General features: G+C 38.5%; 1 non-coding gene across 1 annotated transcript; it reads right to left on the reverse strand.

The window, feature by feature from the left end:
- Positions 1 to 344: 344 nt before the first annotated feature.
- LOC109423752 (uncharacterized) lies at positions 345 to 23,959 on the reverse strand. The gene is made up of 7 exons (XR_009997787.1): positions 23,796 to 23,959; positions 22,652 to 23,741; positions 4,911 to 5,708; positions 4,212 to 4,714; positions 1,002 to 1,778; positions 798 to 946; positions 345 to 724 (listed from the first exon to the last, which is right to left on the reverse strand). It is a non-coding gene; the product is annotated as an uncharacterized LOC109423752 (transcript).
- Between the last annotated feature and the right edge of the window lie 803 nt (positions 23,960 to 24,762).

Here is a 24,762-nt window from a genome sequence, read left to right on the forward strand (position 1 = left end):
TCCCGCGAACGGTGATGATCAACGAAAATTGCCGATTGAAATATGTGATGATGATGACGACAACCTGGACAACAACGACAATAGTGAAACCGAGAAACTATGAACAACTACGAAGCGGCGACTGTCCACTAGAACATCGAGTAGCAAACGCATGTAAAGAACCAGGAATATATAAAAGAACAAGAAGGAAAAGAGCGATGTGAATCTTCTGATCCGATCAAGGAAATGTAAGAAAATAGATTATATTAAATTTGAACATTTGAAATGTTGTAGTAATTGGATATGAACCGGACACGAACGCACTTTTCAAGTGTAAAGTGTCAAAAATAGAAGTAAAAAAAAAATCGTTGAAACTTTAGTATTTTTATTCAGTCGATTGATTAAAGGTTGCGTTCGGAAAAGTAACAATATCTTGGTGTAACAGCAGACATAAATATTAGACAAAAAAAAACAGTCCATGAGAGCTTACTCCTGAAAATCTCAAATTAAAACGGCTCGATCAGGATGCACCTTAACAATGTGAACTTCGAGCGAGCGATCCTTATCGAAAATTTCAGCACAGTAAGCGCATTTGATCGTATAGCTAGTAGCTTCGCCAGACTTCTTGTGTCGTTGAAAGTGGATATAGTATCCGGTGTTACTGTTCGACTGATGATCGCACACCGTACATTTGTACGGACGTTCGCTGGTGTGAATACTGCGGAAGTGGTTTAGCAACCGAGTCCTGCAAGTGACATCAAATGAAATAGTTAGCCAAAACCTATTTTTTTGCGTAACGAGTTTTTTTTTTAACTTACTTGATTGACGTACTGAAATCACATTTCGTGCACTTCAGGTCCCGAATTCCTAAATGGACAAACTTTTTGTGCTGCTGAAGATAACTTTTGAATTTATATACCGCATCACACATGTCACATTGGAATCTCTCCTCCTCGTGCATATTTTTCTGAAATTTAAAAGTACTTAAAAAAATCACAATAAACAAATGTATGACAACATACTATATGATTCTTTCGCGATGACCAAACGTAGAATATTTTGCCACAGTATCGACAGGGAAATTCGCGCTCCTTTGTGTGGCGGTTCATGTGGATTCGAAGTTGTTTCCGGTTTGGACATACTCGGTCGCAAAATGTGCACTGATAATTGGTTTCCTCGTGGCTTTCAATGTGTCTCGCTATGTCATTTACCCGTACGCCGCAAAAGTGGCACTGCTTTTTGTTTACTTTGTTTTTCTCCCTTCTCGTCCGGTTCAATTTGCGATAAACGAGCTTTTTCCTCGTAGTTTCTACTTTTGGATTGTCTCCGGAAGTTCCATCGCCCGGTGGAGCGGTTGATGTTACTGTAACAGTTGATTCTGCAGGATCTGTTACTGCATTGTCCTCAGCTTGGAGATCCATGGGAGTGGGCACGTCCAAATTGGACTCTGAATTGTCCTCACAATGATCATCGCTAGGAGCAACTTCAGCAAGTTTGGTTTCTTCCAGATTAACTTTGCTGTCTATTTCCATATTGTCATCCTCTGGGTCGAAATTGTCGTCAAATCCGGGAAAATCGAAGGCGGTACAATTAGAAGCTTCCTCATCTAAGAATTCGATGTTAGTGTCGGAAGCCTCAAGTTCGAGTTTAGTGAATCCTGAGGTTGTGGCAGCGATGTCTTTGGTTACTTTGAGTGCACCGCAGCTGTTACGGCATTGTTGTACAAAAGTTACAAGGCTCGCTATGAAACCTGCACAGCTGTCACAAAGGAAATTGGACTGCAATCCATCATTGATCATCTAAAAAAATAGTTTAAAAAAACACCATTTGTAAATTTATAAAATATAAGAAAGATTATTGATATGTTTGTGAAATATACGTTTTAAGAAAACTAGAATAATGAGAAACTGGTCCGAAAAAGCATTTTTATCAAATTGACAAGTAAACTGTCGCGCAGCTAAAAATAATTGAAAAAAATGTTAAAAAAATAGGTTTTGTATAGGTAAGGCGGGGTGAGGCAAGATGGGTCACCTAGGAATGAATAATTAACCTTGTAAATACAAATAGGCTTAGTTTGTTTTTGTCCTCTACACTTCAATACATTAGTTAGCTATGCTAAAAATCGATAATTAAATTACAAATCAATATGAAAAATTGCCATTTTAATGTTCATTTAAAGATAGGTAGTTTTGATCTGCAATATAGGTAATGGGGCACGTTCGGTGTAGTACTAGATTTGTAGTAATGAGCTGAATTTTTGTATGGTGAGAAGGTCAATGCTCCGTTTCTGCAATGAAATGGTGCAGAAAGCGTGGGTATTATGATTCCTTGCCTAATTTGATGCTGTTTGAGCAAAACTTTGGGTAACTATGTTGTTTATGTTGCAAGAAACGGAGAAAACAACAACATTGTTGCCCAAAGTTTTGCTCAAACAGCATCAAATTAGGCAAGGAATCATAATACCCACGCTTTTTGCACCATTTCATTGCAAAAACGGAGAATCGACCTTCTCACCATACTAAAATTCAGCTCATTACTACAAATCTAGTACATCACCGATCTGTCATATTGATTGAAGGATGATTAGCAGGAATCATATACATACATAGTTATTATCGGTAATGTTATATTTTTTATGAGATTTTCAGCCCGAGGCTATAATGTTATAGATAATACAATGTTTCACGGGTGGAATCTATACTATACCCTATAACTTAGCTGCTCCAAAACTAAATTAACGCAATGTGTATAAACTCTAGCGTTCTGAAGCGCTGCGGTATTTTTTTCTTTAACCCTTCAGGACGCGCACCATCTAGCAACCGAAACTGCACCGCGCTCGGGCAGTACCGTGATTTCGGGTGAAATTAATAACTTTTCGCAGTCTTTGGCGAATATTTTTTGAATACTCAACGATATGGTTAAATTCAATGCTTTAAAACAAGTACGACCATGGTTTTCATCAGTCAAAGAGGTTGAGAATTCTACTGCAAATCATTTAATTACAAAAAAAATATCATTTGAAATAAAAAATCAAAAATTTAACTTTCGGGGTGAAATTGATCAGTCAGTGAAATGTTGTTGTAAGAGCTGAACATATTTCTTCCATCTAAATTAACCACCCCGGAATGCGAAAAGCTATGCAAAACTTTTGCAAGTTTACTAAATTTTCAATTATTTAAGTTTGAAGTTTAATAAATCGTAAGAAAACGCCTAAATGTATGCAATTTCCATACTAAATAAGTTAAAACTTCCAGAAAAGTACAATGCATAAATTTCAATATTTATAGAACTTTTGATGATGAAATCTGATTCATTCATTCAAATATTCATTACATGTGCGATACAGCTACGGTAACAAAAGTTTGAAAGTGTCTGAAGTTCGCTTTACACGCAATTTCGGAAAATTTTGAATTTAATACATAAATATGTGACTAATTGGCTGTAAATAAAACATGTAAACTTATCATTCAATAACTCTTTAGCCAGATGATAGTCATTTTATACAAATTGTTTCATGTTTAAAGCACTACCTACAGAAAGTCTGTTGATGTAAACACAAATAAATAAATAAATAAATAAATTATTTCGAACATTTAAAAATGACTCTTACATCGATCACGGTGCGTGAGCGGGGGTCATGTTGAGTCTGAGAAACATTTGTCTTCTTCACTGCTTTTGAACGAAGAGCACACGTGGTGTTGTTGTTGTAGTTCGTGTATCGTCCATCGGAGGGGAGGTCTATTTGTTTGCCGTGGTTAGGTTAGCCAGTTGTCAATTTCATTAGAGTCTTCCGCTGAGAAGCGGGTAAATGTCAATCGGATTGACGAAAAGTTTCAGGTTGCGCAGCTGAAAATTGCAATCATGACCACCCGCTTACAAAGCGAACGTGTGATCCTCACGACCACGAGTTCTCACCAGCAGCGGAACATTGTCTTATTCATTTTTTTTTGCACTTTTAACAATATTATTGTATTTAAGTCACAACACTTGAACGCTTTGAGTACTGTCACGGTCGCCATGTTATATAATGTTTCGTGAAAACTGGAGTGATTTTGATTTCAACTTGATTCAAATGCCTCTATCTGCTGAAATCGAGACATAAGAACTCCAAAAGGAAGAGCAATATGACGGGAAAATAGGTCATTCGGGGAAACACCATTTGTGGAATCGGCATTCAAGAAAACGATATTCGAGGAAAAGTAGCACAACCCTTCTTTACAATTATAAATTACCTTAACGTTCAACGTTTCTTGGATGATGTCGGCATATGTTTGTGCATTATGTGCATCGAAGAATAGGTCCTTAGATTGATCGAGCAGCTGTGTCTGACAAATGCGGCAGAAATCCGTTTCCACTTTCATGTTGCATTCAGCAAAGTCAATATGCTCGATCGGTTCTATTTTCTGTTCATCGCAATCATCACTTGGACCGGAATTCCAAAGCTGAGTTGCCTCCGGCGGTAAACTTTTGGATGAGCCACTAAGGAATAGTCGCTTCAATCTGTGATAGTCTTCCATCAGCTGGTCTATATCCTTTCGACGGCATAGTTTCTGCGATTGCATATTTTTCAGCATTCGGTAGAAAATTCTCTCGCTGTTGGGATCGGATTCCACTTTGTTTTTGATTGCTTGCTTAAGTAGTTCTTTGATTTCCGAACTGGATAAGAACGACGAACCCGTTTTATTATCTAAGCTGGACTGGATCAATCGTTCCCAATGGAGATCGTTCGCTTGCTCTGAAAATAACGCATGGTAAATATCATCATGAAGCAGGTAAATATCATCTTTGCATAAGATTGTTTTGTTCAAATCAATTGAAGTAATAATTTAGATAAACAAAACCAAAGTAAAAGAATCTTCCTCTCTTTTTCGCGTATATTTTTGCAAGAAAATTAAATTTTTGAAAATTTGTAAAAATCGCAAACTACTTACCCTCTTTGCTGGTTCCTCGACTTCCCCACAGAATTCTTGCCTCTGGTGGATACGGCTCCAGCTGGTCATCCTTATACTCCCGTTTTGTTTTATCGTACATATGTTTAAGCATGGGTAGCCTTCTTTTGGTAAACTTGCCATACGCTGCCATCTGTTGTTGTACATCGTAGAACAGCGGTTCTATTGGCTTCCCTCGAGATCGGACCTCTTCAACACCAATATCATAGCATGCCTTTAGCAAAGCCTGTATTTCATCTCGTCTAATAATTATTCTGAGAGTTGTCTTACAATTATTAGACAATGCTTCGTCTTCTTGATCCGGTTTCGATACATCCGATTGTGATGCTGAAACATCTTCCGCCATCGCACAAAAAATTGAATGTTGTTTCAGAATTAACCAGCAATGGACAAATTTGAAAGGTTGGTTATATTTGACTTTGTAAGACTGCATCGCCCTTTGTAAAACACTTTTTTCTGTGTCTGTCTGCTGTTTCAGCGGTACGAACATGTTGTAGCAATCCGCAAACTGTCGTGTATATTTTAGAATCACATGCATCCTACACTTTAAGCCTTTAGGTGCTCGTACTACAAAGCTCGAATCTTTGGAAACCGCATTATTATAAACAGTTTGCCAAAAGCCGCACGGTTTTGAACTGGCAGAATCGAATAATGATTTTGCCTCCTTTGCATCGATCCATGATAGACAAAGTTGCCTATCCTGACTAGCGGTGAAATTTTTACCTCTCAAAGGTGCTCGTTCACCATCCGATTTTTCCTGGGCCACGGGCTGGTGTTTGTCTAGTGCAGAATTAAGAAAAAAAACAATTAGAGAAAAGCTTGAATGTTATATAGAAGAAAATTTTGTGATTTCTTCATGTTTAAAAAAAAAAATTGGAACGTATTTTCAGTATCAAACGCTTTCTAATAATAAAAAAAAGGCAAACTAGGGTAAAAGCTCCCTTAGTGGAGGTAGTACCTGTGGTAACGACCTAAAAGGACCATGGATAATAGCACGCGCGCTGCGAAGGGAAATGATCCGTCCATGCGCAAGGTAGCAGAGAGACTGAGGATATGCACAACAAAGTGTGTAGGCCGAAAGATGATCAGTGCACGAGGCGCGCACGAAGCTTCAACGAATATTAATTGAGACTCTACCACATCCCCCTTTCCTTATTTTAAGTTTTATGCAACTAGATAATTAAATACAATTCATATCAAAATGAGACCTTACAAATGTTAGCTCTCAGTTGAATCTTTCCTGACCTTCTTATCACAACACTTGACCACGGTCACAAAAACTTAATGATCGTAAACATCTAATTAAAACAGTAAATTGAAAGCATTTTTTTTCCACCTACACCCTTGTTCATTAAATCTACGTATATATCTATTCCGACTATTTGAACAGTATAACATGAATAGTGACAGAAACATAAACGCAAGGCCATACCTCTCCCTTATTCTTCATAAAATTAGCATGAATGCTATTCCAATAATATATAGTTTATAAACAATACCAATAAAATATAACAACTCTGCTGCAATACTACAAATGAACAAAATTAAAATCTGTTATTTTGATAAACAGTGTTAAGCAGAGGACCAAAACCATCGTATTAGCCCAGGTGACAGTATTGGAATTTTCAACTATGATTCTTTTTATGACAATGTTCCATGCAACCTATATAAATTTAGAGTTTGTACAAATTCATAGTTACACTGCAACCACACGTCAAAATTTAAAAAAATACGATTGTGGATCGAATTTTGTGTTTGAACACATTGTTGTTAGTATACATTTTGTGTACCTCCCAACCAAAATATCACTAAGTTGACAATCTTCTTGTCATATAGCGGACTATTTGAAATTGTTTTTTTTTAATTAGAATCTCAAGCAAATGTTCATCATCGTGATAACAATCCTGAATTAAAGATCCAATAGAAGTGGTATGCATTACACTTGTTCCACTGAACACCAGCCATTGACCTTTGAATAGCGTTTGAAACTTTTTGAAATACAGTATAATACAGTATACTCAGTTGAAAGCTAGATATAAGGCAAAGGCTCTTGCTTTACAATAAAGCGCTACAACATTTGTCCACAGCGTAACGTTTCATGCGAATACATATTAAAACTACTTCCTAATTCTTTAGGGCCGAAGGGGTCATATATGACCTCTGCGATGAAACCGAGTATAACAAACGTGTTCGAGACCAGCGCAATTGGTTCAAAATTTCCAATTGCTCTAATATCCCTATTTGTGGATTATTTTACAATAATAAGGGCAGAACAGGATACAAAGAAAATACATGTATTTCATTGAAACAACCACGATGAAGACCATGTTGTTATAATCAAAAATCATACAGTGCTGTTTCGTTCGTTGGAGGTTCGTTAGATGGGCTGTCTCCCTGGCTGAATGTTCACTGTTTGGGGCAAACCCCAACTAAAAGCACTGTCAACAAAATCGATGTGAAAACAAGTTTGACGTCTGACCGCTGTCGCATCGCAGCTCCTATAAACAGAACGCAAGTATGTGAGTGTTCCGTGACGTAATTCATGTCACTTGCGTGTGTCTAGAACATTCTGATCAGTTGTCATTTGCTCCAACGTACGTACACGGTTCGCTAATCGGGGCGCAGTCGTGACCCAACCAGCGAGGACAGGCTATAATCGGAACATTTAAATTTCATAGCTCAATGCATTGTTTGCCACATACTGCTAAGATGTATTGGTACACATTTTTTTTCGGCTAGTTAGTTTTTCTTTAATCCTGGAACACATACATTGATTTCTACGGATAAGGTCTGTTGATGCTGGAATTGTAATCGCTCAATGACGATTAAAACACTTATTCTTAGTTCTTAGCACAGATTAGTGTATTTTTTTTTCTGTAATACTGCAACCTACTTTACAATCATAAGTACACTGTTTTTCGCAACCAACTTTAAAACATAAACAAAATGATCATCATCTAACGTATACTTTGTTCAATTCCGGCTAAAATTCTACTTTTGACTTGAGTTAACAGCTCTTCTATTAGTTCTTTTCTCCACCCTTTTCAACAATTGTAATCAGACAACTTATAAACTAACTGGTAAATGTATATCTTCTCTTCAAAAACGGCAAGCCCTTGAATGACAATCACCAATGATCTAATTTTTTTATTATGTACGATAACACTTGGGGACAACATATCATGATCATTCTCATGAACAAAGCAAATTGTGTCATTTTATTCGATTTTTTTTGCGGTTGACAACGAATTTTGAAATATAACTATGCTTAAGAAACAGACTAGATCATTTGCGTTGAAATAAATTCTAAACAGCAATTTGTTTTTTTTTCATGACTCATCAATATCAATATCAATGACAATACCAATATTGTAAATTCTGTCCTTTTTACAATCTATACATAAGTGCTGTAAAATATATTCACGTATATTTATTTTCCGTATACCTACAAAATCATTTTTTTTGACAGAATAAACTAAGGCATGCTCTTGATTTTTTTTATAGGCTATCCAAACTTATTTTGAGCACAGTGTTCCCATTTTTACTCTACTCAAAACAAAGGGTTTAAGTGATTAATAAAGGAAACACTTTGGTTCATGATCGATCGTTTTCAAATAGCTTATGATTTGGTACTGCTGCGCATTTGAAACTACCTTAGCATAGTCTTTTTTTTTATTAACGCTAGTATCACAATTTATCTAAAACACTGATTCTTGCGTAATCCAGAAACGATAGCATCATTGAAGAGCGATACTGCCAGACTTCAGAATCTCCCATCGTTAAGGAGCGCATATTTTCGTGTCATTCAAGTGTGGAGACTTAAAAGATCCCATTTTCGCAACATTAAAGAGCAATAACATCCAAAATCACACTGTTCAATAGCAATAACTTAACCTTCCTTGAGCATTAGGGTCGTTTTCGATCGTATATTAAATCATCGAGCTTTTCCCAACGTGATGCATTAGGAAGGTTAATAACAAATACTCTCGCATCATCCAAGAGCGATTATCAATGAGACACTTTCTCGCAACATTCAAAAGCGAACACTTTCGCATCATCCAAGAGCGATTGTCGATTAGACACTCTGTCGCAACATTCAAGAGCGAACACTTTCGCATCATCCAAGAGCGATTGTCGATTAGACACTCTGTCGCAACATTTAAGAGCGAACACTTTCGCATCATCCAAGAGCGATTATCAATGAAACACTTTCTCGCAACATTCAAGAGCGAACAATTTCGCATCATCCAAGAGCGATTGTCGATTAGACACTCTCTCGCAACATTTAAGAGCGAACACTTTCGCATCATCCAAGAGCGATTATCAATGAGACACTTTCTCGCATCATGCAAGAGCGAACCCTTTCGCATCATCCAAGAGCGATTATGGATGAGACACTCTGTCGCAACATTTAAGAGCGAACACTTTCGCATCATCCAAGAGCGATTATCGATTAGACACTTACTCGCAACATTCAAGAGCGATCAGTGATGCGGCACTTCATCACAACATTTAAGAGCGTAAACACCTAAGTTCTGGCATCATTTAAGAGCGTACATCCTCACATCGCCCAAGAGCGTAAACTAACAAGACCGCATTTTCGCAACATTTAAGAGCGATAATTCATGAGGCTACGTACTCGCAACATCCTATATTTTGCGTGATGCACTTTCTTTCATCATTTAAAAACACAAATTTGTTAGAGCAGATTCTCGCATTATTTCAGAGCAAACTCACTCTAATCCAATTAACGCTATAGCAAACGATATGACATGCACTGAAGACTCAGATACTGATAGTTATCTCGCTTGAAATAGTGTGCCTTAGATCTATACATTGCCATATCATTAGCATCATCTTTCAGAAGGCAGTTTTACATCATTTGAAAAAGTCATGGGTGATTGCAAATTATATCATTACTCCTTTTTCAGCGTTGACCTGTAGCATATGTAGCAAATGTATTGTTTTACATCATGCACTGAACAAGCTAAACGGCTAAATATATGTCCTGCGAATCTTTACGCATGTGTCGTTTAATACAAAGCAATAGTTGTTAAATATTACACAAGACTAGCTCAAAGTTTTATTGCAGTTGCGTTTACTTGAGCTTGAGAACCTTACTTTGAAAGAATACTAACCTTTTTAAATTACAACAAGATAATCGTATGTAATATTACTACTACATATTCTTTTTCATTGTCAATTGTAGCTTAACACAATCTACAGTTAGTAAACTTTTGCATTACTACGCTTCCTATTTCTAGAAATTTATCCACTCTAGTCATGAGACATTTCCAAGGAATGTGTCATAGTCCTTTTTGCTATACATGATAGTGAGGAACATCTTAAGCTAATAACTTACATATAACATCTTTTCCTCACCGCACTCGAAAATTTGTTCCGATGTTCCCACAATCTGCCGACAATGCAATACTAGTTGTAACTATTATTTTTTTTTTTTTTTGTAACATTACTAGCACACTCCTAGAGAACTTTACCTTTTTGCAATTCAGTTATGTAAAGAGGCGTCATTTCAATAACAAAAAATGATTATTTCAAGAATCATCAAATCATTCTAGAAGTATTATTATCCAAAACCGCTCAGTATGTGTGGCCGCTACAAATATCATCATGACCCAAACTGCGCCGAGTCCTCCGATTAAGGCTCAAGCATCCGTCATCATTTTTCGGAAAATAAAAAGCAGTTTTCTCGCTGCAAATCAAAACAAGGATCATGAAAATATATTCACTGCATTATATTCCTCATGTGGAGTACAGTGAATATATTTTCATAGCATAAACTTTTGTTTTGAACGAAAAAACTGCTTTCAAATGTTTGATGATGACGATGATTTCAATGACGAAAAGTTCAACGTTAACAGTCGTAAATCATTAAATGCAGTTCACGCAGATCTTATGCATTTTACCAGAAATTAAATTGGCATAAATCAATCGAAAATAAACTCAAATCCAACAAACTAATCATAAGATCCAACATTATGTGATCACTTGCTTCTGGCTCCCTTAATGCATCCATGAAGATAAATATTTGGCAGAAAAATAAACATACTCACGCACATGTCATTTGAACGAAATCCGTTCTTGCTCAAAGACGCAACAATAGAATCGAATGACATACCTTTTCTCTCGCGGCCAGGGTTGCCATTATGCCAGATTTGTCTGGCGCTGCCAGATTTTCAGGTGGCAAAAAGACAAAAAGAGAAACCATTGATTTTGCCAGATTTTTTATTTCAAGCCAGATTATTTATCAACGCAACTCCTTCTTGGTGTTTTGAAAAATTATCTTATCTATCCAGCAATTTTGAGACAACACAAAATTCGGCGTCTTTTATCTTAATCTGTTTGCCGAAAACTCGTTAATTTTCTTGCACATTCAAATAATCATCGATAATTATTATCAGTTCTTGTTTTTCAGCTGAATAAGATTCAGAGAATATTTGTAATTATGTTATCTAAGTACAAAATTACATTTACGTTTTTAATACATTTGAAAAAATATGAGTTACACAGCTTTTATACTGTTGAGTTGATTTGGTGGAAATTGTAACTATACTCGTGAATAATTCTTGTTCGACTTCGTATTTATTGACTAAAATGACTGAGTCGACGAAGAGAGGAAACGGCAATGTGTTTTTGCTTTGATTATTCAATGCAGAAATAGTCCAGTTAGCTCTGTTCTTTCTCAATAACTGTAAACATTTTGCATTTTGAACACAATACTAATATTTAAGATAATTTTGAACTACTGATAATGATTTTTATCATACTAAATATGAAATTGTTTTGAAGGCATTCCAATCTAATAAAACAAATATTATTGAACACTGCTTTATTACTCAAATCATAAATTCAGTACAAATTTGATCAAAGCTAGGGATTTTCTCAGCAACGTGTAGTGCCAGATTTTGCCAGATTTTTAATTACGGACTTGCCAGATAAGTTCAAAAATGTAGTGGCAACCCTGCTCGCGGCTATTCAAAAGCGTGACCTTGGATGGCTTTACCACTTTCTGCAGCAGCAGCAGCAGCAGCAGCAGCAGCAGAAACAATGTTGAACAAAGCGGAATGAAAATCTTCCGTCCCGCTAAACACGTCACTTTCTCTTAATTTGATTATCTTATTTGCATGTTTCCATTGACTGAGATCAATCGCACGTTTTAAATGAAATAATTCATTCAGTGCTCGCTTTTCTTTTTGCAAATAATCGCACAATTGATCAACCACTCCGAAGCACACGATCGTTCACTTTTCCCCCACGCTGTACATATCTGAACACTATTTCTTTTCCAAATCATGCTTCATTTTTTTTCTCTTTTCACTAAATATTGTTGACCACTAAAAATATACAATCACAGGATTCTACATCCTCGTCGCCATCTTGTGGTAACGACCTAAAAGGACCATGGATAATAGCACGCGCGCTGCGAAGGGAAATGATCCGTCCATGCGCAAGGTAGCAGAGAGACTGAGGATATGCACAACAAAGTGTGTAGGCCGAAAGATGATCAGTGCACGAGGCGCGCACGAAGCTTCAACGAATATTAATTGAGACTCTACCACAGTACCAATAGTGGTGGTAGCAGGCTTCCCAAAAGTACCGCATCATGATAGCATTTTGATGGCTGTCACACTCTTCTTCCCATGACAGCCTTGTGAATGCATGGTTCATGACAGCCCACTTCTTCTTCTTCTTCTTCTTATTTCTGGCGAGCCGACACCGTTCGGCATCAGCTCTAGTTTAACGTCCGCCTATTTCTGGTACTAAGCCTAAACACGGACGGTCAGGGAGACATCCACACACACCTGACACCCTACATATCGAACCCATCAACACATGGGCCGGGACCTACGGCTTTACTTCCTATCCGAGGGAAGGCGTGATCAGATATTTTTGTCTCAGAAATACCGACGGCGTCGACTAGGATTGAACCTAGACCGACTGGGGTGAGAGGCAACCACGCTTACCACTACACCACCGACGCCGCTTATGACAGCCCACAGCATAAAACTCATGCGACGTACAACATCACTGTCGGGAACTGCTTACATCGTCTGCTTTCGCTGTGCGTTCGTTCGCCGATGACAACCTCGGCTCTCACCCAAACCGTCTCTCGTTAGCTGTACACGAAGTGACGAAAATCGCTGCGCTCCGCCCGAGCATTTTACTTCTGTTGAACGTGTCGAATATCGTGGTATATCCCACGCTAAAGATTTTCGACGTATTTAATGTGTTATGTATTTTTTTCAAATAGAGAATATGTACTTGTAAGTCTTGTTCTAGTAGAGTATTTTGCATAGCATTATTTTTTATTGGCATGTGAAATGCACTGCCATGTTTCCAATATAAAAGAGAGTTTAATTTCACATCAGTGGTATATTTTTGACAGATTACAATTTTGAAAAACGCTTGCACAAACTCCTTTCCGCCCCTGGGGCATCTTGTGAAAGGCACATCATATTTGTAAAAAAATATTTATTGAGCACATATTTTGTGAATAACTTTTAGCGTTAAGTCATGTGCTTCCGTGACAGCCTATGACACCCTTTATGCGACAGCCGGCTTGTTTAGTCGAAGATTGTCATCGCCATGCGGCCAACAGTACTCACGGCGTTTTCCACTCGGCTCGATACGACTCGAGTATGCAACTGTCAGACAAGCAGCCGAAGCAGTGGCTGTTTCAATACATCTTTCGCTCATGCGTGTGCGTGCTGTTGGCGATACATTTCTCACTGATGGTGTTGAACACGGTAACGAGAGATGGTCTGCACACGTAAGAGAGTATCGATTCAGCCTAGCGCGGGCTGTTGCGAGAAGGCTGTACATTTGGAAAGCCTGGGTGGTAGTGGCAATTCAGAACGTTTTCTACCAAAAAGCTCTCAAATGACATTTTTAATAGATGCATTATACTTAATTAATAACACTAATTAAGTTTTGAATTTAGGATTTGTAGAAAAACCTATTTTAAACAATTATTTTCCTTATTTTTTTTGCTCCTTTGCACCTATAGTGGTGGTAGTGTTCCTATAGTGGTGGGTCCCATAAGAATTCAATGGGATGCACCACTATAGGAACCAAAGTTAAATTTTACCACCATAACAGGAACCGTGTACCAATAGTTGGTGCAAGTGATTTATTAGCAAAAACTGAAATAAACGATGGTTTTTACATTTTTCATAGCCAATTTAAGTGAAAAACTACCGATTAACGTTTTTAGACTTTTTATTTTGTGGTATTATCAATTTTATTCAATTATTTTCCTACAAGGAGCTACTAATTGCACCACTATTGGTACATTTACCCTACATTTAATTTGAACTTTCTTCTCAGGTGTATTCTGCGGTCGGTCGAGAAAAATGAAACGATTGCTCATTTATCCAGCAACTCCGTGTCAGAATTTTTCACGTATCGAGATATTCCATGATTTTTTTTGCCATCTGCGTACTTATCGTTAGTAGTGAACTTATTAAATTAAACAACATCTGATCGACAAGTATATCGACTAATGCGGCTCGAACTAGCTTCGTTTCTGTTTACCTTTCCGCTTTAGGTACTTAATGTACTGTAAGCCGAAATATATACAAAAAACTGGGAACCCCTGTACGACTTGATGAAGAAATACTCGTAGGAATCTTTAGAGTTTCTCTGGAGAAATTTTCGGAGGATTCCTAAGAAGAATTTCTGAAGGATTGTTCGAAAGAACCCCTGAATGAACCATAGAGGAAATCCGAGAAAAATTCTTGATGAAATTCCCAGAGAAATCCTTGAAATAAGCCCTAAAAGAACTTATGAGTGGAACGCTGAGAAGAACAAATCATTGGTGAAATTTCGGGAGGAATATCTGATGAAATTATACCTCCAAGAAACCTTTGGAAATTTCTTAGAGAAATTCCTTAATGGAACCTTGAAGAAATCCCTAGAGGGATACCCGGGAAAATCTTTGTAATAATTGTTGATGAAATCCCCAAGTAATCACAGGGTACTACTAGTCGCGTTGCATGGCAATATAATGCTGATGTGGAACTGACGATCTCTATATGTATAGCCATATTAGCCTAAAAAGGCGAAATATGCTGCTAATGGTTAATTGTATCTCTAGAGAAATCCATGGAGAAATCTCTAGGAAATCCTTGTAAAATTTCCGAACGGCTCTCTGGAGGATTTCCTGGAAAACCCCCTGGAAGAATTGCTAAATAAATGAATGGTGAAATCCTTATGGGAACTCCTACATAAGCCCCTAGTGGAATTCCTGAATACATACAGGGGATAGACAAAATGATCGGGACAGGCAAAATTTTCACTTTTCAAAAAATGTTCAACTAGCTGTAACTTTCCGAAAAATGCATCAAATATTCTCAAATTTTTTCTGTGAGTTCATCAACTAGTTGTGTATCAGTGGTCTAAATTTGGGAAAGATCGGACCATTCTCCACGAAGTTATAAAGATTCTTGGAAAAGGTAAAATTATCCGATACCCAACTTTGAGCTGTTATATCTCCGGATTCAATGAACCGAATGCAATGAAATTTTGACCATTTATGACTTGTATAATAAGCTTTGAAAAACCGTTGACGCAACTTAAAATTCTCAACACGGAGGAAAATTATAACGATTAGATTATTTTTCTAATAAAACACCAAATTATCCAAAACTTTAACATCATTTCAAAATTCAAGATGCAAATTATAGTTCATTTAATTTCCCTCTAATTGACTTATATATAAATGTGTTTTGAAGGAAAGTAACAACATAGCCGCCAATAAATTGAAAAAGTAATGGAATACATATTAAAAATAGACCAATTTGCTAAAAAATCGTGAAAAAAATGAAATTGCTCTAACTTTTTCTCTTGTTAAAAATTTCAAGTTAAGTTAAATGCTTTTCAGAGATCGTTATATAAGTCATGAATGGTCAAAATTTCATTGCAATCGATTCATTGAATCCGGAGATGTAGCAGCTCAAAGTTGGCTATCGGTTAATTTTACCTTTTTCAAGAATTTTTATAACTCCGTGGAAAATGGGCCGATCTTTCCCAAATTTGGACCACTGATACACAACTAGTTAGTGAACTTACAGTAAAAATTTGAGAATATTCGATGCACTTTTCGGAAAGTTACAGCTAGTTGAACATTTTTTGAAAAGTGAAAATTTTGCCTGTCCCGATCATTTTGTCTATCCCCTGTAAGTGACCCGATTTTGATTGATTGATTGATTTGTCTTTATTAAAGAGACCTTCAGCCCTTGGCTGGTTCGTCTCTATTGACCCGATTTTGTCAGCCCCTTTTCAAAACATATTTTTTGCTTCCCTCGAGTTTTCAAACTTTTTATTCCCCTATATTCTGCATCTCAGCTGTAGTTTGATGATAAACATGAATGAATTAATTAAAACTTGGCCGTAAGATAATGAGAGCAAAAAGTTTGTCGCAAAATGGGGCTGACAAAATCGGGTCCTCATTATAAATCATTTGTGGGTTTCCTAAAGAAATAACTGATGCAATCTCAATAGAAAACTTTACAGGCCTTTCTGGGTAAATCACTGGTGAAATTCTTGATGCTGGGTACACTTTCATCATCAAATCACTAATGAAATTGCTGAAAAAACCTCAGGGAGAATATGTTGACTAATCCTTGCAGGAATTCTTGAAGAATAAAACTTTGATGGTGTGGGATTTCTGGATAAACCCCTAGTTGAGCCCCTAGCCTATCATATCGGGATCTTGAGGTACCGTCAGTGTACCAGTAGCCGCTCATGACCCAATAGCCGCTCACTGTTGCAAAAATCAAGTTTACACGCATAAATACACTCTTTTCGGTGCTGATATTCTTGGACAATATAAATTAGACAAGAGCAAAGACATTTTATCAGTTCATATCGAAACGTCAAACCGACTACAGCATCTTTGCTATACGACGGTTACTTTTGATATTTTTTTTGCGAAAAGTAAATCGGTAAATCCGCAAACCTGGGTAAGCACACGTCGGGAAGTGCTCCAGATGCCGCGAGTTCGAAAAGTGGTTCGAATGGACCGTCCTCCATAGTAATCCGGAGGAATTACGATAAAAACAAAATTCGCATAACCTCATCGCATACTGAGATAAATGCTATGGTTGATAAACAACTATTAACTCCAAATCATCACCAGGAACGTCAGCGAAGCACTTCGCTAAATGATAACGGTGAGCATTCTCATGCTTCGGGTGCCGATCAACACGGTGGCCAAATGATTCCGCCCCAATCGCAATCCGAAGGCGATCAGAGAAAATAGGTAGAGAAGCGAAGAGTGAACAGCCGTCTGAACGGCAACACTTTTTCTGTTTTGATTTCGTAACTCGGATGTTGGCAACTGCCGAAAAACAGATTAATCCACCTATCGAGGGTAGTGTCTTTCTCATGTACTGCATTAGAAAATGATTTTTGCTGTTGATTTATTAACAAGAAATCATCTAAATTGTATACCAGAAAGGATCAATTTTCGTCAATTTAAGGAATCAATGTTATTTACAGTAATATCCTTGATATTTAAAAATATTGGTAAAAAAATGTTTCGAATGATCGCAATGCTTATCATGAATTATGCGGCAATCGTCAAGGTTTGTTGATTTTGTTCGATAGGATACCAGTTTGACGGTTCGATAAGGTTTTTTTGGCTTCACACTCTTCGCTTCTCTACCTATTTTCTCTGAAGGCGATGTAAACAACCGCTACGAAGTGCATCCGAGTGTATCAACTGAAAACATCTTCGACGCTCTTATGAACGACGATGCAAACCACCACCAGCAAAGTGAACAAGCTCGGCCAGGCACTAATGCTAAGATTCGGTGCCCACCGATATTTGTGTACAACTGGTCTGTAACGCAAATCAACAATCTGATGTCCTCTCCAGCGGTCAGTGTGAAGTCGTTTACACAGAAGGTAATCAAGTCCGGAATCCGCCTGCAAGTGAAGGAAAAAGTGGATTTCGACAAAGCGATTGGTGCTCTCAAATTAAGGAATGCAAAATTCTACACTCACGGAACGAGTGACGAGATGCCTATCAAAATTGTTCTAACCGGCCTTCCTGTCTTTGACTTAGGAGAGTTGAAAAGTGAGCTGCATGATAACGGTATTTCACCTTCTGAAGTGAAACTAGTACGCTCGACTTCGGATGGGGATCTCGCCTGGTATCTTCTTCTCTTCCCCAAAGGAGCAATCAAGCTACGTGATCTCCAAAAGACACACGCTCTTTTCAACGTGACCATAACCTGGCGCTACTACTCCAAAAAGCAAGTTGACGCAGTTCAGTGTTTCCGTTGTCAACAATTCGGCCATGGCATGCGGCACTGCAATATGGAACCGAAATGTGTAAAATGCGGGGAACTTCACCTTTCCAATGAATGCCCCCTACCTTCACTAATCGGAGATGACCGCCAAGCCTCACGTTTGGAAATTCGCTGCGCTAATTGCAGTCAAAACCATACTGCAAATTTTAAGGGTTGCCCTTCTAGGAAGAACTTCATTCAGATGAGTGAAGAGAAAAAAATGCGACGTCGTACTGCAACATCTACCGGTGCTTCGAAACCATTCGGAGCCACATACACTAGCCGCAATAGGAGGTTCGCGGATGTAGTCAAGGAGAACTCTGCTACTGATGCTGCTGTAGGTGGTGCTGCTGCTGCTGTTGGGGCTGTTAAACGTGTTGCTGCTGTTGTTGATCTCGCGGGGTCCGCATCCGGAAACCAGAGCTGTGCAAACAACAGTTCGGATCTTTTCTCCCTTTCGGAGTTTTTGAGTTTAGCCAACGATCTTTTCACACGTCTGGCTACGTGTAAGACGAAGGCATCGCAATTTCTCGCTCTGTCTGAGCTGATGTTCAAATACGTTTTCAATGGATAGTTTGAACAGCTTGCGCATCATGAACTGGAACAGTCGTTCCATCCGCAATAAAGAAGGTGAATTTTTCGACTTCATCGACAATCACAAAATCGATGTTGCTGTAGTCACAGAAACATGGTTACAGCCAAATAATTCCATATTCCACCCAAACTACTCTTGTGTTCGGTTGGATCGCTCTACTCAAGTTGCAAACCGAGGAGGCGGAGTTGCCATTTTCGTTCGGGAAGGAATTTCATTCAAACAAGCAGATGGCTTAAACACTACTACTATTGAGGCAATTCAAGTTACTCTCAACTTAGTGCGCACTCCTGTGCACATCATTGCAGCTTACTTCCCTGGGTCATCGAATCGTACGATCCTCAACAACTTTAAAAGAGACCTCAGGAAGATCACCAATTTTACGGAACCTTTTTTCGTTGTTGGTGATTTCAACTCTAAACATAGTCAGTGGCTTTGTTCGAGGAAAAATAAAGCAGGAGAAGTTCTTTTTCAAGAAAGTGAAAGCTCAAATTTCTTCGTACACCACCCCGACAGTTACACTCGCATATCCCCGGGCGGAAAACACTGCTCAGTATTAGACTTGGTGCTATCGAACAACCGCGTTAACATGACTGTACCCAAAACATGTCAAGAACTTTGTTCAGACCATTACCCTGTTGTGTTTACTGTCAACCCTGATAGCCCAATTGAAATCCATGTGCGTAGCTATAAAAACTACAATCGCGCTGACTGGAGCCGCTTTGCCAATTCCGTTAAAAGAAGGCTTGATCTAACAACAGAATTACTGAATAACCTGGACTCCACCGAAAAAATTGACGACAGCATCCATGCATTCATTACAGCTTTGAATGCAGCCGAAGCAGAATCGGTTCCTGTTGTTAATATCACTAAGAAGAAACACGACCTCCCTCTCCAAACCAAGCTGTTGATTCGTTTAAGGAACGTTCGAAGAAGACAATTCTACAGGACGAGAGATCCTCTCATGAAGACGGTAGTTGATACACTTACCCTGAGGATTCGTGAGCAGTGCGCAGCCCATAGGTACAAGAATTTCGAACATACGATTCGAGATTTGACCCAAGGAAGCAAAAATTTTTGGAAAATTAGCAGACACCTTCGATCTACAATTAAGTACCAACCCCCTCTGCGAGATGGAGATCGTCTCATGGTCTCTAATAAGGAAAAGGCCAACACACTGGCGACCAACTTTGCTCGTGCTCATAACAACATTCTTCGGAGTGACCAAAGAACAGTCGAGGAAGTGAATCACACGATGGAGGTACTTGCTGATTCCAACGAGATGAACCTTGACCCTTCCACCCTAGCAAAACCTACAGAGATCAAGGAAATCATCAAGCGCCTTAAAAGCAAGAAATCACCGGGTCAGGATGGAATCCGTAATGCGTTGCTTAAACACCTACCCCGAAAGGGTCTGGTCTACCTAACTAAAATTTTCAATGGATGCATTAGACTGATGTATTTTCCCTCTATGTGGAAACATGCAATAGTAGTGGCCATTCCTAAGCCCAAAAAAGATGTTACGCTGCCTACCAACTACCGCCCCATCAGCCTGCTTAGCAGCCTTAGCAAAGTGCTTGAACGGATCATCCTCAATCGGTTGAATCGGCATTTGGATACCAATGCAGTGATTCCGAATGAACAATTTGGATTTAAAGCTGGCCACTCTACTAATCATCAACTAACTCGAATAAGGAAAATACATAGTGAAGGAAGGATTTGTTACCAAAAAATCGACTGGAATGATTATGCTAGATGTGGAAAAAGCTTATGATTCTGTTTGGCAGGAAGCAATAATCTACAAACTACATAGAAGCAACTGTCCGCTGTACATAGTGAAGTTGATACAATCATTCCTTCTCGAGCGAACATTTCAAGTGTCAGTCAACGAGTGTAGGTCAGAAAAGTTCGACATTCCATGCGGCGTCCCCCAGGGATCAGTTTTAAGCCCTACGCTCTACAACGTTTTCACCAGTGACGTCCTTATGGTTGACGGAGTTACTTACGCATTTTTCGCGGATGATACGGCGTTCCTGGTTTCTGACGTCGACCCGAGAATCATCAGCTGCAAACTTCAACATGCGCAGAACAAACTAGAGGAATTCCAGCAGAAGTGGCGTATTAAGACGAATGCTGCAAAGACCCAGGCAATCTTCTTCACGCGAAAGAGAGCTCCAAGACACCTACCAGCAACTGAACTCAGCGTAAATGGAATCAGGATCCCATGGAAAAATGAAGCTTGCTACTTGGGGTTAACCATGGATGAAAAACTACTGTTCGACAAGCACATCAATAGTAGCATCAACAAAGTCAACGGTTTGACACGGTCAATGTATTCGTTGATCAATCGCAGATCATCCCTCCAATTGGCGAACAAACTACTTCTTTACAAGTGTGTGTTCAGGCCAGTCCTCACCTACGGCTGCCCAGTGTGGCAAAGTTGTGCTCTGTCCCATCTAAGACGCCTCCAGGTTAAGCAGAACAAGCTATTAAAGATGATCTTCGATTTGCATCCCTGGTTTCCAACAGATGAACTTCACCAAATTGCTGAAACAGAAACTATCATCGAATTTGTTCAAAAGGCAACAAACAGGTTCAAAACATCTTGTGAGATGTCCACAAATCCACTAATCGTGAACATTTTTCCATAAAAGCTGTGATATTTTAGTATAGATTAGGTTAAGCTTAGTTAAGTTATTCGAAGGTTTTTGCTGAATAATTTTTCCCTTCCATTGTTCAAATTTACTGTTCAACCATAATTTCTCCATATGGACTTACTGATTCATTCGCAGCTGAAAGTGTTACAAATCTCTGCCAAGCCTAACAAAATTGTAAAAGCCATGATTTCTGATAAATAAATAAATACTCGATTTGCATTTGCAAAAAAAAAAAAAAAAAAAAAAAAAAAAAGACATTTTATGCAATATTTACCGGATAACATAAATTTTAAAAACAAAACAATGATTTATTTGAGCGGCTATTGGGCCCAAAAAAGCTGTAGCTAATTTCATGTGTTCCAATAACCGCTCACGCAAAAAATACGTCAAAATAGTAAAATCTGCCGATTTTAGTACACAGTGTGTTTAATCCCTATTATACACTCCTACGGAACAGGAAAAAATAATTGTAAAAACATAGAGTTGCAAAAATAATGCACTTTTCCGCAAAAGTCTATTTAAAAGATGGCATCAATTTGTTCGTGAGCGGAATTAGGACCACTTTGGTCTCACACCAAATGTAATAAAATCATACTTTTATGAAAAGTTTTACATAAGTCTTGATTTATATCTGATTGCACTTAGATTGAACTAACAGAAAATGGAAAAACATTACAAATTGGCTTAACAGTCATTCAACAGATGATGTTTTTCTGCGAAACTGGCCTTAGATGAGCGGAATCTGGTACCCTGATGGTACCTATACGCTGGTGCATGGTATGTGACCAATTGTAACACCTCAAGACAATCCGGAATAACTTATTCGAAACCATGTGGATCAGTAGGCGAATTCCAACGTACTTTTTCTTCGAAGAAAAGAAAATTTTCTTGCTGGTGAGCAATGGAAGAAAATTTCTTTTCTTCGAAGAAATTGTGCGCCGGAATTCGGCCACAGGTGTCCATGTGCCCGGAATCCTAAACCAGAAAAGTTTTCCGGAAAGCTTCATCAAAATCCGTCGAAAACACAAAAGTTATGACCATTTTTGTGCTATTCGAAGGCGAATAATGTATTTTCACCATGATTTTCACCAAACTTCCAAAATTTTTTGAAATATAACACGGGAATTCCTAGTGTTTTATTTTTCATAGATCACTTACCTTCATTGAAAGATGTCGTCATGGCCTGAGTGAGATCCTCGGAAGTAAACAATCCCAGGGGAGGAACGACGTCTGGTACAATGGATGTTCCCTGGTCGTCACTGTCAAGATTGTCCTGTAATTTAGATGTTGTAGCATACACTGCATCCAGCTGTTTCTGCATTATTGGATGCTTTTGAAAAAGGTGAAAGCAGTCCAAAAACTTGAAATCTTCCTTGTATTTGTCCATGTAGCGCTGCATTGCCAGTGCCAAAACCATTTCCGTGTCATTTTCATCTTGCACAACCTCATTGTACAGTTCGAAAAAGTTTTTAACCAAATGCTGGATTTTGAAAAATCTGCTTCGCAAACTCAGATCGCTGCGATGATTGAAATCCGGATTTTTAGTAGCGGCGTGGTGACGAAGGGCTGTCCAAACATTGAAGGGCTCCAATTGAAAGGTATTGCGGCCAAGTTCTTCATCTTTTTTCGCATAAAGCCAGGAAAGGCATATTTGCACGTCATGCTCAGCGGTAAAGTTTCTCCCTCTCGTTCCTTGTTTTCGGTTGCACTCGGATGCATCGTTACTATTTCCGGTAGAAACTGGTTCACATTCTTCATCATCTCGGTTTGCCGTCATCTTTTCTAAAGCAATACTCGGATTGATTTCTGGCATGTCATGGAATTTTGGATGTTTCCTCAATATTCGGTAGCAGCACAGAAATCGGAATTGCCCCTTGTAGACTTCCGAGTAATGCTGCATTGCATTGGCGAATGTCTTATCGGGGTCGCCTTCCTCCCTCATCGCGACCGTATAGCACTCGGCAAACCTCCGAACCTGACGCTGAAGCAACGTGAACCGGTGCCGCAGTCCATCGACGGAGCGCTTTTCGAAATTGGGATCATTATGAACGGCATGCTCGTAGAGGGTGTCCCAAACGTTGAACGGATCCGAGCGAATTTCATCGGCCGGCGCATTGTCGCCCAGTTCTTCTTGCCTTTTGGCGTGAATCCATGAAAGACAAACTTGACGGTCTTGGCGGATGTTAAAATTTTTACCTCGTTTTCGATTGCTCTCGGAGGTGTCCAGGTCCATTATGGAGGCAATGAGCTATGAAGAGGGATTGTATTTATGCCGGAACTATTGAAGAAATATTTAACTTACCTCGAGTTTGTTATATGCTTACAGTCGAGCTTCCGCAGAGTAAATTTTAACTGATTTTCACTTTCTATGTGCGAATATCAAATAATTTAATCAATTTCTTCGCACAAAAAGTTGCGGAACAACAGCAACAACTGCTGAAAACGCTGTAAACAATCAGTCAGATTTCAAACAAAAACAACAATGTAGAGGTGCACGCAAAATTGTTGAGTAAAAAATCGATATTGCGGGACGAATAAAAAATCGATTATGGGGATCATGAAATCATTAAACAAAAAATAAATTGCTATCTTCTGTGACTGCTTAATAATGGAAGACAGGATGTCCTGAGTACTAGTAATTATTGACCACCTCACGGCGAAATTCTATCTCTTTTGCTCCTTCAGAGAGTTTGAAAACAACAGGACCAGTACCTGTCAAATTTGACAGGTGTTGGTCCTGTTGTTTTCTAATTTCCCGAAGGAGAGAAAGAGAGCGATTTATTGATGACGTCACCGTGCAATGGGCAATGGTCCAAATGCACGAATTTATGCTGGCCTGCTTACTCTCACGCGAAATTTGACGTTTGAGCGGTGCCGACACCGCTCAAACGTCATATTTCGCGTGAGAGTAAGCAGGCCAGAATAAATTCGTGCAGTGGACCATAGCCTAAATAGCGTCCACTGTCAAAAATGTGAAAACTCTCAGGCGAAAACGAGTTTTCCCAAAGAACTGAAAATGTATATTTTGAGTAGTTTTGCATTACAGTGTACATATTTATTTTGTTTGTTGTTTACAAAACACCAGTAAAATTTTCAGGAAATATTGGGTGTCTGAGCTGACTTTTTCTGAAAATAGCCAAAAAATAATGTAAAATAAAAAGTTAATTTTGCACCTCCTAAAATTTCGTAACATTCAGCACTACAGCGATAATTGAAAGTAATAATAGGTGATTTAAAAATCCAAACAGGACGCGTTTTATTTTTTGTTT

Source organism: Aedes albopictus, chromosome 2 (assembly GCF_035046485.1).
Source record: "Aedes albopictus strain Foshan chromosome 2, AalbF5, whole genome shotgun sequence".
NCBI lineage: Eukaryota > Metazoa > Arthropoda > Insecta > Diptera > Culicidae > Aedes > Aedes albopictus.